Below are 19,101 nucleotides of genomic sequence, written 5' to 3' on the forward strand. Positions count from 1 at the left end.
CGCTGCCCGGCGCCGCGGCCGCGCCTCCGCCGCCCCGGGCGCCGCCGGCCGCGCGCCCGGGCAAGCCGGGGGCGGGAGGGCAGAGGGCGCCACCCTGTTTACCACCCCGGCCCCGCCCGCGCCCGGAAACGGTCTCCCGGGAGCCGGCCGGCGAGTGCGCACCCTCCCGCCGCCCGGAACGCCGGCCCTGCGTGGGAGGCGCCGGGCTCCCCGCGCGCCCCGGCCCGCCGCCCCCGGCTGCTGCGTGTCAGCCCCCGTCACGACTCTGCTACGCACTTCGCCCCCAGCCTTCAGCTCCGGCGCTTCCGCAGACCCCTCACGTGGCCGCCGCCTCCCCGACACGGCGATCCCCGGCGAGCAGGGCTGCGGGCCCTCGCGCTCCGAGGGATCCCGAGCCTGTCCCACCCCGCCTCGGACGTCACCCTTCTCGGACCACCCAACCCACACCTTCCGCCTGGGGCGGGGGGGCGGGGACATGGCTCCGAGCTGTCAGAAGCCTCCGGTTTTGCACATGACGAAGCTCACCCCTCACCCTTAGCACCGCCACTCACCCAACCGCCTAGCTGCGAGCTGAAGCAGACATTTAAAACGTGGAAGGTGGGGGGACGTCTTGATTTTTCTCCCTAATTCGGGGGGAAAAACAGAAAAAGAAAACAGAAGACGCAGCTCCACCCCCTACACTCGCTGTAAGACTCCCCACGTCCTCCTACCAAATGCAACAGACTTACCAAATAGAAATGCCCACCCCACACACCTGCTAGGTAACCTGCCTTTGGAGCTCTGGAGCCCCACCCACCCCGCCTTCTGGAAACCTGCGCCTGGGGTGGGCTGGAAGCGACACTCTCTGCTATCCTAAAGTCAGAAGAGTGAGAGGGGACAGGCAACCCGGCCCCACCCGGCGCGCTGTACCCTCGCGTCCCGGTCTCCGGAGCTAACCAAGATATCCTGCGTCCCTCGCGGCGGAAAAGAGGGACGGGGCCAGAGGCCTGAGTTCCAGCGAGTTGCTTTTTCCCGTTCAGAACCAAGACACCGCGTCCTTTCTAATGAGCAGCCCCCACCCCGCCCTTATTTCTTGTTGACAGCAAAGGTGGGGGACGTGGGAGAAGGGCGAGAGTTGTCTCTAGGTTCGGGATGTTGGGCTCCGAGGAGGGAAGAGGTGGGATCTCGAAATGGAAACAGTCCCCCCTCCCTCCCCTCCCTTCCCTCCTCCTCCTCCTCTTCTTCTGTTTACCTCAAGTTTGAATTTTATCTGCGCAACATTAGCTGGAATGCGGACATTGAAAAAAAAAAAATACTCTCTCTCAACCCGGCAGCAGCTCCGGAGGAGCCATGTGGCATCAAGCCACCTCAAAGGGGAAAAAAGTGCTCTTAGCAACACAAACATGGCGAAATAGCTTCGACATGCCCGTTTCACGCAACAGCCCTACCTTCCCTCGCCCGCCTTCGGAGCAGCCTGGCCGGGAACCGGAGACCACCGCCCCCCGGGGGGCGGCGAGCAACCGGGAGTCCGAGGGTGGGAACGCGGGGCGTGCGAAAAGGGGATGGCGGAGTCCGCGGGGGAGATATTTCGGACTGACGAGCGAGCGATCTGCCTCACCGGGAGTGAGGGGACGCCGTCTGCACCCCAGAGATCGCAACAGAGAACAGAATTCCCGTCCCCAAGTCCTGCCAGCCCGGCTCTCCCCACCCTACGCAACTTACCTCTGGGCGAACACTCGCCGCTTAGATCCTCTTCTCGTCCCTTCCTCCCGAGCGCGACGCGAGGGGGAAAATGATGCGCATGTAGATTTGTACAGCATATTCTTCGAGAATCTCCCTTGGATTATCACGAGGAGCGATGGAGACTCCGGAGACAGGTGCCGTGCTGGCCGCGGCTGCCGGCGAAAAGTTGTTCTCTGCGCGGTGGGCGGCGGGGTTCCCGGGCCAGGGCTGAGGACCCCCGGCTCCCTGCCCCCAGGCGTCGCCCACTTGTCACGCCAGGCTGCTGCGTGCGCCCGGCTGCAGGGGAGGTGGCGTAGTTTCTCTTCCTCCCACCTCTTCTCACTCACTTGTTTTTGTAGCCGTGGGCTCCCCTAATGCTTTCCTCTCACAATGTTGTTTCATTATATCATGTCCATCATGTGACACCGGAGAGGCCTCTCTATGGAAACTTAAAGGGGCTCCCACGTGACTGCAGCAGCAGCAACAACAGCAGCAGGACTGGCGGCGGCGGCCGTAGCAGCGTTTGTACCACCACCCACCGGGAGCCCCTCGAAGCATCCCGAAGGGGCTTGTGGCGCTGCAGAAGCCCCGATGAGGGAGCCACAGCATCCGGGAGCTGTGGCGTCTGTGCGTGCGTGGAGCCCGTGCTCCCTGCCTGGGAAGCCGAACAGAAGGAGCGTCCTTAAATCCTTTCCTACAGTCACAAAACCCACGCTCTGTTAAAATGACATTTCGTGGCTCCTACTTAGTTTCCCCCGAGAGCTGTGAGTTTTCTATCAGGCCTGATTAAATTGTACAAAGTCAAAAAGAAAAACCGGGTTTTGTCCCTCTGCGAGTTCAGTCAGATCGCTGGTGGAACAGAAATGACAAAACAATAATAGAAATAGAATCAGGCATTTGATACATAATTACCATCACCACAGCTTTCAAGCTTTCTGGAATTACATTCCTCCAGTAACTGTTGATGATGCTTGCAGGAGGCAAAATGCAATGCAGTTTTTCTCTTCCGCAGCTATATTGGGGCTTTGTTGCTGACAACAGTAAAAACTTGTTTGTGTCAGGAAGTGAGGTATGAAGATTTGACCTGGAAGGTACAAACAAAACCAAAGTGGCAGTTTTTGCTTTACCTTTCTGACTACGTTCTTTCAAATGGTGACCAAAAAAAGTGCAGTCTGCTATAAAATGTGTGGAGTGTGTTTGGTGGGAAATAAAATAATCAGAAAAACATATTTATCCCTTAACCATACTGTACGTGCTAGACAGTAGAAATTATATATACACACACATATGTATAGAAGTTATATACGTGTGTATATCTAGAGAAAGGGAAAAGCATGTGCATGTTAATGATATTTTCGAACCACTAATTTTGTCATCATTTCTAGCATTTAACTGAAGCATTTAACAAACACTTTGAAAGACTTACTCAAGTCCAGTGCTGTGTGGAAACTAACAGTTCTGAGTGCTCTCTGTATTACTGACTCACATCCCCCTTAGGAGTTTGTACCTCAAATCCCAAATCTCTGCCTTAAAGTTTCTATAGATATGGAGACTTTATTCTGGAAATCTAAGCTAGATAGCTATTTCTGTGTTTTGCTCATGCTTTTCCATTTGACAAGAAAAACTGTTTGGATTGGCGGAATTATGAAAAAAAAAACTTCGCAGGAAACTAAAGAGTGGCATGGAAGATCACTGTTACTTTTGGCCTTGCCTTGACTGTATCTCTTTCCACCTCATCAGTTTATCTCATCAACCATGATGAATGATCTCCACTCCATCCCTTTTAATTCTGTATGTCCCCGAAGTTTTACCTTCATATCTCATGCCTCATTCTTTCCTCCCTTTCCTCTTTTCAGCCCTTGCCTCCAGATTCAGCCCTTTTTCTGCGTGGGGGCACAGCTCGGGCCTCCCCAAAGGCCTCCTTCCCCTGCAACTGCTCCGCACTCCCCCAGCCCACCCCTCTCCCCACTCAGTCTCTGTCCTCGGCAACTCCACCTCCTTACCGCTCTTTGACCTCCTTTAATCTCCTTCACAGTCTGGCCTTTGACTTCTGGGCCTCTTCTTACCTTTCTTTACCTGAAATGTTCTGCCCCTTACTGGGGTCTCCTTCACACCCTTCTCTCGGGTCCCATCCCTTCTGCCGCCAAGCCCAGCATTCCTCCACGGCTCGGCCTGGTCAGCGTTAGCCTCAGTTTGTTCGCGTGCCCCTGGGCTGGGAAGGAAGTGTGTGGTGCACAGTGGGGCCAAGAATCCCCCTGGGCTGTGGCCCCTGCCTCGCCCCCTCCGCCCCTCCCGAGCCCCGGTTGCGGCGCTTCCTGGGCGGATGGCTTGGACTTGCTGCAGCAGCTGCGGTTCTGCTGTGTCATGCAAGAAGGCGGCGGCGGCGGCGGCGGCGGCGGCCGCCGGAGCTGGAGGGGGAGGAGGGGAGGAACCTGATCCTCCGGTAGCGAAGGGCTGGAGGCAAACACCGAGCTCCCTCAGAGCCGCCCGGGAGCAGGGAGGGCTCCGCTAGCCCGGGGGGCCCTCCCCGCGGGGCAGATGGTAAGTGGGGCGGCGCAGGTGGTCGCCTTGGGAAGGGAGCGCGCAGGGGGGTTAGGTGGGACCGCGGGGGGCCCTAGGAGTCACCTCTGCCAAACTGAAGGAGCCCAGTGTCCAGCTGAAAGGGACCCAGGCCATAATAGGGATGACCAGCCAAACGCAGCAATAATTACTATTCGAATGACGCCCTGCACTTGACCCAGGCAGCACAGAGGGTAGAGTTGTGCATCCCGAACCCAGGGCAGAGATGGAGGTAATGATTCAGGGTTTGAGAAACAACATCCCATCCACCCTGGCGCTTTAGGGTGCAGCTGAATAGCGAAAGCCAACCTACAGTATATTCCTATCGCCTTGCAGTGCTGTCTGGGTTGTCTTGTTTAAAACTAGGAAAGGGGATGGGAAACCTGCCCAACCTCACTTTAGCACGAAAATAATTCTTTTGGCCAGTGGCCTTGGACAAACAACCTCGGGTGCAATTAAACAATCAATAGGAAGAAGAGCTCCATTCTCCTCACCACCCTCCTTCCCCAGGCTCCTTTGACCAGGGTAATTCATCGGCTTAAAGGAGAAAGAAAACTATGTGTTATATTACCTCCCAGCTGACCCCGCTGTCAGCCTTCCCACCACACAAGATGCCCACCCCACTCCTCACCCCTCCACAGCTGTAGTTCTGAGAGACATTGCAATACTGCTCACGTTGGATGAGACTGCCTTAAACTCTGAGCAATTTCACCTGCGTTGACCTTTGCCCACGGGGGATGCAGAAACTTACAGCTGAGAGCAGGGGAATGGAGGGACAGGCTGGGCACATAGGAACATTACTTCTTTCACCTGAGTGCGATTCGCCAGACAAGTTTTTTTTATTATTATTCCTTTTCATTTCACTCCTAGAAATTTCAAAGCACTTTCTGAAACATAATTTTTTTTATGTCAGTCATACATTGAGAAGGGGGTGACGGGATTAACTGAAAGGCTAATGACTGTCTCAAAAGCACATGCTGTTGCTAAGGAACTCAAGCTCATCCTGCTCACTAATCACTGCGTGTTACGTGGAAATCAAACTGCTCAGAGTGTTATTAAAATGAATGGCATTGAGTTAGAGGCATTCTTGCTTATGTTGTAGCATCCTGGATTATTATCGATGGCCTCACACCCACATATCTTGTTTTCCTAATTTGATTTCTGTATTTGCGTCACTGCCAGGGACACTCAGCCTAGACCAGTCAGGTTCACTTCCTGTTTCTCAGAACTGGTTTATATTTGGTCTCGTAGCAATAGCTGGTAAAACATTATCAAACTGATCCTCTTGGAAAGAAATCCTTGCTTTCCGTTGAAAACAAATTATCCCAATTAAATTCTAATTCCTGTGGAAAACGTCATCATTTGAGGAATAAAGTAGACTGCCAGTGGTCATTTGAGAAAACCATTCTTGAAGTGTAAAGCATAGAAAAAGCCAGCATCTTATTTTTTTTCACCCAGAATCTTCATTCCTCAGCATCAGAACTAAAACAAACTCAAGCAGAGAGTAGATTTAAGTATGATATTTCTAAAATGAAGTGCAAAAAATACACACTGAAGCTGGGAAAATCATTTAGACTAAGTAAGGCATAGACTTGAATGGAATCCAGGCCCAGGAAGGACAAATCAGCTTGGGTTCGCATTGAGGCACTCGGAGAACACAGTGTGATTACATGGCTGCACTACAATTAGGAAGCTCCATCAGTTTGTGTACTAATTGTCTCTTTTACCAATTCCTCTATATCCCTGGAAGAGACATTTTTTTCCCCTGTTCCTTCCTCTTTGTAACAAGGCTATCACAAGACAATATCATAAAGATAAGCATGATATAAATACTGGTGGATTCTGATGTAGTTAATTTGTTTAGATGGAAAATAAAGCCCTTAGAAAAGGGTATATATATGGCACTGAGGAAAGATCAGCTGACAGAACATCAGGAAATTTGCTCCCACTTCTCCTATAGACGGTGTGACCTTGGGTGAGCCATTATAGGTCTTCTCATGTTAGTTTCCTCACGGAAGCTTAAATGAAAGTGCTGGACTAAAGGATCTCTAAGGTTCCTTCCATTTACAAAATTCTGTAATAAATTGAACTCGCTACATAAAAATTTCAATTTTAGCTGGACTTTGCAATGTTAAATTTTAGCACTGAACCTATAATACTGTCCATAGAGAGCATGGGGGAAATGATGGGAAATGATTTGCTGTTGATGCATCACTTCTTAGTGTCAGTTGCCACACAAATAAAATCTACCTTGTTCCTTATGGACTTCCCTTGGTGGTGTTTGTGGAAGCAACAGGATAAGAGATACAAAAGGATATAAAAGTGTAGAGAAAGGCCTTTCAGTCCTTTTATTTATTTATTTAGAGATGGGGTCTTCCTGTGTTGCCCAGTTGACCTTGAAACCCTGGGCTTAAGCGATCCTCCCACCTCAGCCTCCTGAGTGGCAGGGACTACAGGTGCATATCACCACACCGGCCTTTCATTCATTTTAGATGTAGTTAACCCAAAGTACTCTGATTATCAAAGTGGTGAAATGATGGAGGAAGGGTTATACAAGAAATAAATTATCAACTGAATCCTCATGGAACTAACAATCAATTTGCCTATATTTTAATTAGTGATAGGCAAAAATAGAACTAGCTCAGATTTTAGAATTTTTCAGATTCAAGATATTAAGAAGTAGCATGAAGAAATATGAGATTTGTGCTGGAGAGAAAAGACCTGACTTTGAAACCCAACTCTGCCACTTAATTCATTATTGAGTGCCTGCTGTGTGTCAGGTACTGTGCTAGGTATACAAAGATGGATATAACACAGTCCCTACTCTAAAGGACGTTAGAGTATAATGAGGAGACAGATGAGTACACAGTTGATCACACAACAGTGAGATGATATCGACAGGGGAGCTCATAAAAACCTTGACTGGGCATATTCAGGGTCACTGACCAAACACACAAGATGAATCTTGAGATGAATTCTGAAGGATAAGTAAAGGTAAGCCAGACAAGTGGGCAGGTTAAAGGGAAAGGGATTCCAGGCAAAAAAAAAAAAAAGACTGTGTAAAGACCTCGAGGTAAAAAGCTGTGCCCAGAGAGTTGAGGGTGAAGGCCAGTGCCCAGCAAGTAGGTTCTCGGTAAATACATTGTGTGAATGCAGGGCAGACATCCTGAAGGACATCCAGAAAGATTAGCATGATCTTGTATTGTGAAAAGGCTTGTCTGTTTTCCTAAGATGTTTGAACTTATTCTAAGGCCAATGGAGAGCCATTGATGAAGTTTAAGGAGCATAGTGAAGTGATCAGGTGTCCATTTTAGAAAGATCACTCCTGTTTGGAGAATTTATTAGTGTGAGTAACGCTGTAAGCAGAAGAGACTAGTTAGGAGGTTGTTTTGTTTTAGCATTATAGCAAAGAAATGATGGGTGTCTAAACTAAGGTAGTAAGAATGGAAACGGAAAGACTCAAAAAATATTAAGGACCTAGAACCAACCGAATGCGATTATTGATTATGTCTGCAGGAGATAATGAGAGGAGATTTATGGCTTAGGTAAATGGGACGATGATAACATTCGGCTAGATGGGGACCTCAGGAGGAAAAGCAGGTTGTGGAGGGAAGGTGATTAGTTTAATTTTAAACGTGTTAGCTTTGAAGTATCCATGGGATATCAAAGTGAAGCTGGCTACTACACAATTGAACAGGGAGGTCTAGAACTAGAAGAGAGACCTATTCTGGAGTCATCAGAATAAGTGATAGTTCATGGAAGTAGATGAAATCCCCAAGAGAGAAGGTGTAGAGAAAGAAAAGAGGCCTCCTATGGAACCCTGAAAAAATGCCAACATTTGAAAGGTAAGGAAAGAAAGATACAGGGGAAGAATACCCAGAGAGGAAGGAGGACCAGGCGCTAGCAGTTTCAGAGGAGCCAAGGGAGGAAATATCAACAGTATTAAATACCAGAGGAGGTCAAGAAAAATGGGGACTGATATGTCCTTGCATTTAGCAACAAGGAGGTCATTGGTGTGTTTGGCAAGAAGGAGTGTATAGTAAAATGGGTATAGTAACCAAATTGCAGTGGGTTGAGGAGAGGACGGAAGTAGAGGAAGTTCTTTTAGATAAGAAGGACTTTTAGATAAGAAGGGCAAGTAGGGAAGGAAAATAAAAGTATTGGGAAGAGAAGAGTTAAATTCATGGCCTGTGAGGTTAAGGTTACTTAGGGAAAGAAGGAACTACTACAGTAATGTAGAATTCTTGATTCTTCTAGCCTTCCTCAAATTAAATGGCATCACCAATTGCTCAAGCCAGAAAGCATGTAGACATTCTTGATTCTTCTCTTTCCCTCAGTTTTCACATCCAATCCATGAGGCATTCAGGTCAATTCTACCTCTAAAACATTTCCAAAATGCCTCTTTCTGTTTCCACTGCTACCATCCTTCTACAAACCACCATCATCTTTCTTCTGTGCTCCTGTAATGGCTTTCTAAATGGCTTTCCTGCTTCCGCTCTTGTCCCCATTTTCCACAGCACAGCTAGAGTTACACAAATCATAAGACGCATATCAGATCATATGGCTTCTCCTCTTAGAATGCCTCCATATCTGCTGATTGCACTTGGGATAGAGTCCAGACTCCTCTGCTGGCGGACAAAGCCCTCTGTAGCCTTCCAGACCACCTCTGTGACCTCATCTCCCATCGCTCTCCACCACTGCAGCCACACTGGCCTTTTCTCTATTTTTCAAGCACGTTGAATTTGCTCTTGTTTTAAAGGGCTTGGCCCATACATTTCCTTGGAATACTCTTTGGTCATTTTGATCTTTGTTTAAATGTCACCTCCTCTAAGAGGCCCTTCCTAACCTCTCCACCTGAAGGATCCCTCTCTGTCTACCTTTCTAACAATGCTATGTATTTGTTTCATAGTAGTATAACTTTATTACTATTTGTTTTTGTTGCTGATGGTTGAGAGAACCCCTCTAAAATGTAAACCCCATGAGGATTCCTGGCACATTGTAGGCACTTAAAAATGTCCATTGGACATTTATAGAAGGAAAAAGAGAAGAGCAACAGATTAATAGAAATTAGAAACATCAAGAATCGGAGTCTGGTGTGATTGAGGACTGGTCAGTGGTCACAGGTTACTAGGCTTTTAAGATTTGAGCAGTGGAAGAGTTCCTAGCTGTGTGACCCTGGGCATTCACATTCTCTGAGCTTCACTTTGTGGTTAATGAGACTACACACCTCACAGGGCTGTTAGGAAAATGAAATGCAATAGTGTGAGTATCAGCATCAGACGGTCTTACCAATCTATTTTCAGGAATTGGGACTTCTGTGAGTCAATTCATAACCTCTGCCTATGGGCTCCCCTGTAATGGGGTTAGCCCTTGATGATTACTTATTATTAGAATAAAAAATTTACTAAATTATGACTTTTTAAAAATACCAGGATATCTGATAGAGTCTGGAAATTAGATTATTTAAGAAGAATCAAAATGCGCCTACAAATCGATAAGAAAAGCATAAAAAACTCTGAAACACTGGACAAAAGGATATAACAAGCAGATTGCAGTCAAAGAAATACAAATGGGCCAGGCGCAGTGGCCTGTAATCCTAGCACTCTGAGAGACCAAGATAGGAGGATTGGTTGAGGTCAGGAGTTTGAGACCAGCTTGAGCAAGAGTGAGGCCCCATCTCTATAAAAGATAGAAAAATTAGCTGGATGTGGTGGCTCAATGCCTGTAGTCCCAGCTACTCAGGAGGCTGAGGCAGGAGGATCTCTTAAGCCCAGCAGTTTGAGGCTGCAGTGAGCTATGATGACACCATTGCACTCTAGCCTCCAAATAAATACATAAATAAAATAAAATGGATCTTAAAATATGTAAAAATACTCCCGTTTCTTACAAGAGACATGCTCCTTACAACTGCAGTAAGATCTATTTTTTACATTCCAGGTTGACAAAAAAAAAAAAAAAAAATTAATAACATACTTGGCTAGCCAGACTGGGAAGCAGGCACTTTCTTATACTGTCAGTGGGAGTGGAAGTTGGTACAACTGTGAAGGGCAATATGGCCTCACTTACTCAATTTTTAAATGTACAAAAGCCTTTGACCTGTTAATTCTACTTTTAGCTATTTATCCAATAGATATACTCACAAATATATTGACGGGTGATTCGTCTAGGACCTTCACTGAAGCATCATTTATAGTGGTAGTTAAAGACTGAAAACAGCCATCAATAAAAAAGTGGTTAAATAAGTTACGGTAGAGTTATACAAGTGAAAGGGAGGCAGCTGTTAAAATTTGTGAGGCAATTCTAGGCATACTGATGTGAAAAGACCTTCCTGATACATTACTAAGTTAAAAAAGTGAAGATGAAGAACCACATGTGTATTTTGCTAACATTGCATTTCCTTTTAAGAGGCTATTTACATTTTTTGGTCTGAAAAACATTATCCCTGGCAAGATGAAATAGAGCAGGGGATGAGCGGATGGGGGACACCAGGTAAGAGGGGATTTCAGTGGTTCTTGTGAGCGATGATGGTTGCCCAGATTAAGGCGGTGGCAACCTCAGGGAGAGAAAGGATGAAAGTCAAGAGTTATTTGAAAGAACCTGACAATTGATTGGAAATAGTGAGTTATGGAGAGGGAGTCACATGGTCATGGTTGACTTGAGAGTTCTTCCAAGATCGGATGCAGGAGCAGAGGTGTCAGTGGCCAAGATGGAGAATGCTGGGACAGAATTGCAGGGAAAGACCAGATACTCTAAGTGAAGATGTCCCCTGCAGACTTGCAGGCATGGGCGGGTCTAAAGCCCAGAAGAGCTGCTGGAACTGGATTTATAAATTTGAAAGAAGATTGCCTAGGGAGGGTAGATAGAATCAAAAGAAAAGTGGGCCCAGGACTCAACTCTGACCATTTAGAAATTGGAAAGAAAAGAAAGAGCTGGCAGTAGAGACGAAGAATCAGAAACCAGAGAAATAAAACCAGGAGACTCTGGGGCCAAAGAAACCAAGAGAAGAATGTGCTAAGGAGGATCGGCTTGTTGTTCCATACTGCCACTGCCAAAAGGCCAAGGAAGATTATTTTAACTTGTTTCTCACATGAGCTCCTTGAGAGTGAGGATTATTGTATTTATTTTTGTGTCACCGGGGCTTGCTCTGCGCCTCACACATAATAAATGGTCAGTAAGCTTTTGTTAAATTGGAGAAAAAGAGAGAGACACAAAGGCACACAGAGGGAACGACAGAGATATAGAAAGACAGTAGAATTTACATTTGAGTCTTAAAAAATAAATAAATAAGCAGATTCCCTTGAAGTGTAGCGTCAACCACACTTGATCTTAGGAGACAAGGAGGTTCTGCTCCCTTTGTTTTACTCTGGAGCTAACACAGTGATTGGGCTGTCACAGAACTACATTGTTGTCATGTTAAATGCCTCTGCAAGACATTTTGATAAGTAATATTCACCTATGTCTGGTTAGTCTGAGTCATTTTATCTTTATTTAGGTCCTGGGTGATGACAAAAAGAGCAATTTTCTTTTCCTCGTCTATCTGACTCCATCACATCACCCGGAATCAGTTGATGGAAGCTGCAGAAGCCATTTCGGTGCCACCACAGTGATGTGATGCACTGTAACCACTCCTAGGGCCGCCCAGCCCCAGTTTCCCGTCATAGGGAAAGATGACTTCTGGCAGGAAGAGACTTCCAACCTCTTAGGGAAACCATCAGCTTCTTAGTCTGTTATTGTTTCTGCATAAAAATGTTGCTGCTATCAGGGAGACTGTACAGAGTATCAAAGGAGAACGTGTTTGACTTTGTTCTGAGAACATGGATATCTTCTACATAACAAAAGAGAGAGTCCTTGAATTAGAAATTTTAGAAAATAAAATAATAGATGTAGTTTAAGCAATATTAAAAATGTTATGACATCCTGTATTATTTAGTTCTACCAAAGGTCAGCAAACTTTTTCTTTAAAAGTCCAGATAAGAAATGTTTTAGGCTTTCCTGTCCCTATAGTCTCTGTCCCAACTACTCAGTTCTGCCACGGTAGTGCAAAAGCAGCTATAGACAATGCTTAAATGAATGAACATGGCTGTGTTCCAATAAAACTTTATTTATGGACACTGATATTTAAGTTTCATATAATTTTTACATGTCACGAACTATTCTTCTTTTGATTTTTTCCAATCATTTAAAAATGTGAAAAGTATTCTTAGCTCACAGGCAGTACAAAAGCTGGGTGTGGACTGCATTTGGCTTTTGGGCAAGTAATTTGGCAACCTCTGATCAGACAAATATGATCATGTCATGAAAAAGATTTTCATTTCATTTTTTTTTTTTTTTTTTGAGACAGAGTCTCACTCTGTTGCCCAGGCTAGAGTGAGTGCCATGGCGTCAGCCTAGCTCACAGCAACCTCAAACTCCTGAGCTCAAGGGATCCTCCTGTCTCAGCCTCCCGAGTAGCTGGGACTACAGGCATGCACCACCATGCCCGGCTAATTTTTTCTATATATATTTTTAGCTGTCCATATAATTTCTTTCTATTTTTTTTTTAGTAGAGATGGGGTCTCGCTCTTGCTCAGGGTGGTCTCGAACTCCTGAGCTCAAACGATCCGCCCACCTCGGCCTCCCAGAGTGCTAGGATTACAGGCGTGAGCCACCGCGCCCGGCCATGAAAAAGATTTTCAGATTTGGACTTCTGAAGAAAATAATTGGTTTCATGTATGTTCCTTTATCTTTATTTTAGCTTCTCAAATATACTTGCAGATATACATGCATTTGCCTACATCTGACATATTTGGCAATAAAGTATATCCCCTCAGTTCAGTATTCTTTGAACAATTTGCTCCCTTTTGTCCTCGTACATGTGCATGAATGTAGTATTTTTATAGAGCAAACTGAAGAATTCTTACTACTTGACTTTACAAACACCAAACCAAGAGAGGACACAATAATTCTAATCACATTCTAAAAATGCATTAATTCATTCAGTAAGTGCATACATATTAATGATCTACTTCTTACATAGTATAATACTGAGTATCATGGAGTTAGAGATAAAAGAGAATAAGTAATGGATAGATAGGTAGGTAGATAAGTAGATGAAAAATGTAGTGGCCAAAAGTTCAGTGAGAATTATCCAGGTATACCACAGTATAAAAGTATAAGTGTAGTCATTTAAAGCAACAGATGGGCAGTCACAAAAACTAAGTTTAAGTCTGAGCTCTTTTGCATCCCAGCTGTTTGACCTTGGGCTGATTACATAAACCACGTAAGCTGCAGTTTCCTCTTTTTAAAATGGGGATAATGCTACCTACCTCTCAAGGAGGTGGTGGGAATTAAATAAGATAGTGTATGTAAATCAGCTAGCATGGTGCCTGGGACATGGTAAGCGATCAGTAAATGGTAGCTGTTGTTGCTCAATGGCGATATGAAGGTATATAATTTGTCCCAAGAAAACACACAATCAAAGGCAAGGCAGCATAACCTTGTAAGTCAAGAAGTCATGGACGCATATGGAAACCCACCAACCTGAGAGTTGGCACCTGGTAGAGAACATTTGGGTGAAAATAAAAGCAGAAGTGACATTGTCATAGGAGCATACAACAAGGCACCTTGCCATTGTCTTTCCGAGAAGCCAGCTGCTGGATTATCTGAGAGCTCTACTTATAGCTCTAGCTCCCCAGCCTCCAGTCAGGTCAGCTGTGGGGCCTCAGTCATCTGCAGATCCCCAATGTTATACCTCCATGCCCCTCCACCCAATTCTGGGCTTCCACCCTCTGCCCTCCACCCTTCAGCCCTGGGTCACTCTGCCTTGTATCCCAGGCTCTTCTAGATGTGGGACCCTGCCCTACTTTACCATGACCCTGATATCTTGTTTAGCTTAGCTCTGACCAGTCCTCCTCCCCAGGGGGCTGTATTCTGGTGCGTACACCCCTGCTGTGAGCTCCTTAAACCGTGGGACACATGTGCCTTACTCTTCCTCAGTAACCCTCTGCTGGAGTAAGGCTGGACTGCTTGGTATCAATAGCTTCCTAAACTTTTTGTTGGTATAAGACACCAGGTCTGCACAGCAGCCCTAATCCAGGCTGGTTTCTGTCTTCACAACCTGTGTCTTGGGGAGTATCCCCCACCCCAGTCTTAGCTCATGCCCTCTCTCCACTGGTCATGTCTTGCCAACTCGTTCTAGCATGCCTTGTGATCCTGTTATGGCAACATCAATAATACTTTCCCAATACAAATGACAAAATTATTGGCACAGGGGCATGATATAGGGGTAACAGAAAACTTAAATTTATCTGACACCTGCTGACAATCTCATTCCACTGAAAAGTAAGCATCAAGTAAGGTTGGCATGACTTAAATATAAACTAATTTTTTATTGAAGAGGTACTAGTCTATGCTAAATTCTAACCAGCTAAGAAGAATATGTTGAGGAAATGGAAGTGACAACAACTTACAATAAGTGACCAAGGCATCCTTGAACTTGTAATAGCCAGAGAAGGCAATTCTGCACTTGCTAACCTGACACGAAGAAGACCAGCAAGTTAAAAGAAAATATGGACACAAGAATCGGTCTGGCCAGGAACTAGGAAATAAAGCTCGGTAGGAATGAAATTACAATGTATAATCTTATAACATCAGTGATTTCAATGAAGAAAAGGGGAACATCTAAAAAGATCAATGTAGTTGCTCAGGAAGTGTTCGTATAAGCTCATATATTTAAAGGACATGTATAAAAGGCAGAAGGGGTATATAATAAGGCCTCCTCCAAAAAGAAGGGCTCCCTGGAGGCTGAGGTGGAAGGATTACTTGAGCCCAGGAGTTTGAGGCTCAGTGAGCTGTCATCGTGCCGCTGCACTCCAACCTGGGTGCAACAGAGAGTGACCCTATCTCCCTATCTCTGAGAGGAGGGCTCAGAGCTGTGAGAATAATGCCAGAGAACCTAATGCACAGAGACAGCTGGGGTCTAGGAAAAGTATTGAAGACAATGACTGTTTTTTTTTTCTATTTGTTATGCTTATGTTTATAGTAAAGAATAATAATGAAGAAGAGGTAGTGCTATTGAATGGTGCAAACTGTCAAATATGAATAGTTAACTGAAAAACAGAATCATTCAACGACAGCACTTCCTAGATTCTAAGGTTCAGATTCCCCACCCCCACATTTTTAATATTTCTAAAATCAGAATGTCTCTTCAATAGGTGTGTTTAACATGATAGTATTTTTGGGGAGAGCTCTCAAAACAGTCATTAAATGGTGGTGGATCCTACCATAAGTTGGTTTTAGAATAGAGGAAACAGTCAATTTTATTCACTTAGCTCTGCCACTGTTAATCACACCTGGCAGACGGGGGTTCCACTTTGTGTCCTGGAAGTGGCAGTGTTACCAGTGACCAGCAAAAGGTAGGAAAGAGTCAGAAAGGAGTTTGAAGGCCACATGGAGAAGCATATTGCTCTATGGAGCAGGCAGGGGAGAGTGGATGAGCACTATGGAAGAAGAGGAGAGTACCAAACACTAGAGACAGGACAAGAAAGGAAAACTGGTGAAAACCTTCTAAGAAGGGTAAAGAGAGACCATTACTGACCCACAAAAGCCAAGTGACTGAGCAGGTGTCTCATCACAGACAGAGCTGGAATGAAGACAGGAGATGTGTATTGAAAAGACCAGGCATGGCAAGATGCAGAAAGAGATAAAGGAACTGCTATGAACCTACTCAGAACAGTGGCTAAGGTGTGGTCAGATGGTAATGGCTTGCTCTGGGCAGGATGTTTTGAAGTGTGCCTGGAGCATAGTGTATGTGTACCACTGTGTCTTGCCTCTTTGGAGTCATTTAAGCGATTGACTTAAAGGCGTGATCCTCTAGGGTCCAACTTATTTAGCTTGGAATGACCCCATCAAAAGCTCATCTGAGAAGGTATTTAGATCAAGATACAGGTCTGGGAATCACAGATCAGGAAAAGACATTGTGAAGCAATATAGGCAAGACCCTGAGTTTAAGAAAAAAAAAAAAAAAAGGACAAGGAACAGTCCAAATAAGTAACCAGAGAGCAGGTAGCCAGGGGCAAGAAACTTCACCAGAATAAATTCAGGGGATAGTTGGAGCTGTGGTCTATTTCTACTAGGTCTATGGAACCCGTATTAAAGAAGAAATTCAGAGAACCTGTAGATCAGTTGGCCATGAAAAAAATTGTTCCAACCACATATGATCAGACCTCTAGAAACTGTGACGTGCCCAAGTTGTCCATATGCAGCTTGAACATAAAGGGAAAAGGCCATGTCTTTTCGTGATTTTAACTCTAGTATCTACCACGTTAATAGTGGTAAAACAAATGAGTTTTCCAGTGGCAGAGAATTTGTAATTTGTTATTACAAACAATGATCCTGATACTGAAAGATACAGCCCTTACCTTAGCTGTCCTCACCTGTGGTCCCCCCTTCCCAGCTGCTTCTTCCTCTGGGGCAGCCATGAGGTTCTGGGAAAGCTGACTCCACTTTTATCTCCCTGTGGCCTGTCACTGAATGTCATCTCTTTGTCCCCAGTGTCTGACTCAGGTATAGGCATGTGACCCGCATCACTCCCATCAAAGAGAATGTCAGGACTTTTGCTGGAGTGCTAGGCCAAAGACACTTTCCTTCTGGAAGTGAATGCAGAAACAGGTACATCTGGGAATTCTTGGCCACCGTCTCAGGACCACGGGTGGGGGGGAGTCAATTGAGAATGGCACTGTCACCAGGGAGTAAAGCAAAGAAATAAAGAGGAAACTGTCAGGTCCTGTGCATATCATGTGAGCCACCTGACCAAACCTAGCCTGAAGCCTTTGAAGTTTTCACTTATGGAAGCCAATAAATTCTGTTTTGTTGTTTAAGCCAGTATGAATTAGAATTTCTGTTTCTTGAAGCCAAGCATCCTCTATGATTCAAAAAGGTGAAAAAAACATGGCTAAGAAGGAAAAGAATACATTTCAGAAAGATTAAAGAGTTAAATGTGAAAAAATGACCCATGGAAAAGAAGTAATATGTGCTGAAAAGATGTAAGTGGTGTAAGCATTTCTTGACCTCAGGGTTGTAAAGGCCTTCAGGAGTGAACAAGCAATAGTTTATGATTTATAAAATAAAAACATTGTTCTTGGGAGGCTGAGGCAAGAGCATTGCTTGAGCCCAGGAGTTCGATTCTAGCTTGGGCAACAAACCAGATCCCATCTCTAGGAAAAAAAAAAAAAAAAAAAGAGGAGAGAGAAAGAAAGAAAATATTGATGTATTTGACTACTTAGAACTTTTTAACTTATGTAGCTAAAACAGCACAAATTAAAAGATACATGAAAGATTCTATAACTCTCTATACATATATATATGAGACAGAGAGTAGTATCCTTAATATATAAAGAGCTCTTGCACACAAAAAAAGACACATCTCAAAAGAAGAATGAGTAAATAACATAAAAAGGCAAAAAAAGAAAAAAAGGAATTCAACTGATCAATGAAAATGAAAAAGGTCTAGTCTCACTAGTAATTGAAGAAAATACAAATTAAAGTAAAAGCCAGATGCCTATGTGCCTAGCAAATTGTCAAGAATTTTAAAATGGTATCTTGCATGGACAAAGATGCAGGGAAATAAGCACACTCATACCATATTGGGAGTATAAATTGGTACAGCAGTCTAGAGAGCAATTTGGCATTGTGTGTTAAAAACCTTAACATTCGCAAACCATTTAACCATAATTTCATTCTTAAGACTTTCTCCTAAGAAAATAACCAGAAACACCCAGAAAATTCAATATAGAAGAATGTTTAGTGCACCATTCTTTATAATATTGAATACTTGGAGATAACCTAAATGTCCAAAAAGAATTATTCCATAAATTGGGGTATATTCTTATGATGAAATCTATGCATCAGATAGAAAGCAGGTTATGGAAGATGTCGTGACATCGGAAGATGTCACGACATCAGTAAATGATGGTCATTTATTTTTAAATGTATTTTCACAGAAGAAAAGACTGAACAGTTACACAGAAAAATATTAATAGTAATATCTCGGTAGTGGAATCACAATTGATTTTATTTTTTTTGTGATTTCTGTATATTCTAAATCCACTTCAATAGATACACATTTTTGTTTTGTTTTGTTTCGTTTGAGACAGGGTCTCGCTCTATTGCCCAATCTAGAGTACAATGGTGTCGTCAACAGCTCACTGCAACCTCAAACTCCTGGGCTCAAGCGATCCTCCCCACGTGGCCTCCCAAAGTGCTAGGATTGCAGGCGTGAGCCACTGTACCCAGCTAACATGCATGTTTTTATAGTCAGGATAAAAAAGAAATTTAAGATGAAATGGGAGCTCAAGGTGAATGATGAGAGAGTCAATTTAAATGAGATTTAAATTTAAATTTAGATGAGCTTCAAATTTAAATGAGATTCAAATCTTCTGATCCATATAAACTATATCCAGGGATACAAAAAACTTCCAGGTATGATTATAGTCATGCTCTGAGGAATACTGAGAATGGGAGCAGTACCACGTGCCTGGGCTTATGCAACTTTGCCAGTTTTTAGAAGGGAAATTGTGGATTCCAGAACCTCTAGACTGATAGGCTTAGTTTGCTTAGGAAAAGAAAGTTGGTATCAACAAGAGCCAACATGGGTCACTTAGTTAAGTACTCCAGACTACTATTATTAATATTTCCTTATTCTCCCTATGCACTGTCATGTAATCCTTATGCTGGACCTCTGAGGTCAATATTATTTTCATTCCCATTACACAGAAGTAGAGCCTGAGGCCGAATGTGTCAAGTGATTTGCCTGAGAGCCTATAACCGGTTTGGTATTTTTGAGATAAGGTTACTAGTTCTGAA

The 19,101-nt window shown here is 44.4% G+C and overlaps 1 protein-coding gene across 1 annotated transcript in view; it reads left to right on the forward strand.

The window, feature by feature from the left end:
* Nucleotides 1-4,118: 4,118 nt before the first annotated feature.
* The window catches only part of MKLN1 (muskelin 1), a 272,020-nt gene continuing 257,037 nt past the window's right edge, over nucleotides 4,119-19,101 (forward strand). Inside the window, exon 1 of the mRNA XM_069462688.1 lies at nucleotides 4,119-4,242. The gene's annotated coding sequence lies outside the window, so the exon portion shown is untranslated. The remainder of the gene's footprint in view (nucleotides 4,243-19,101) is intronic.

The sequence above is a fragment of the Eulemur rufifrons genome, chromosome 29, assembly GCF_041146395.1.
Source record: "Eulemur rufifrons isolate Redbay chromosome 29, OSU_ERuf_1, whole genome shotgun sequence".
NCBI classification, from domain to species: Eukaryota; Metazoa; Chordata; class Mammalia; order Primates; family Lemuridae; genus Eulemur; species Eulemur rufifrons.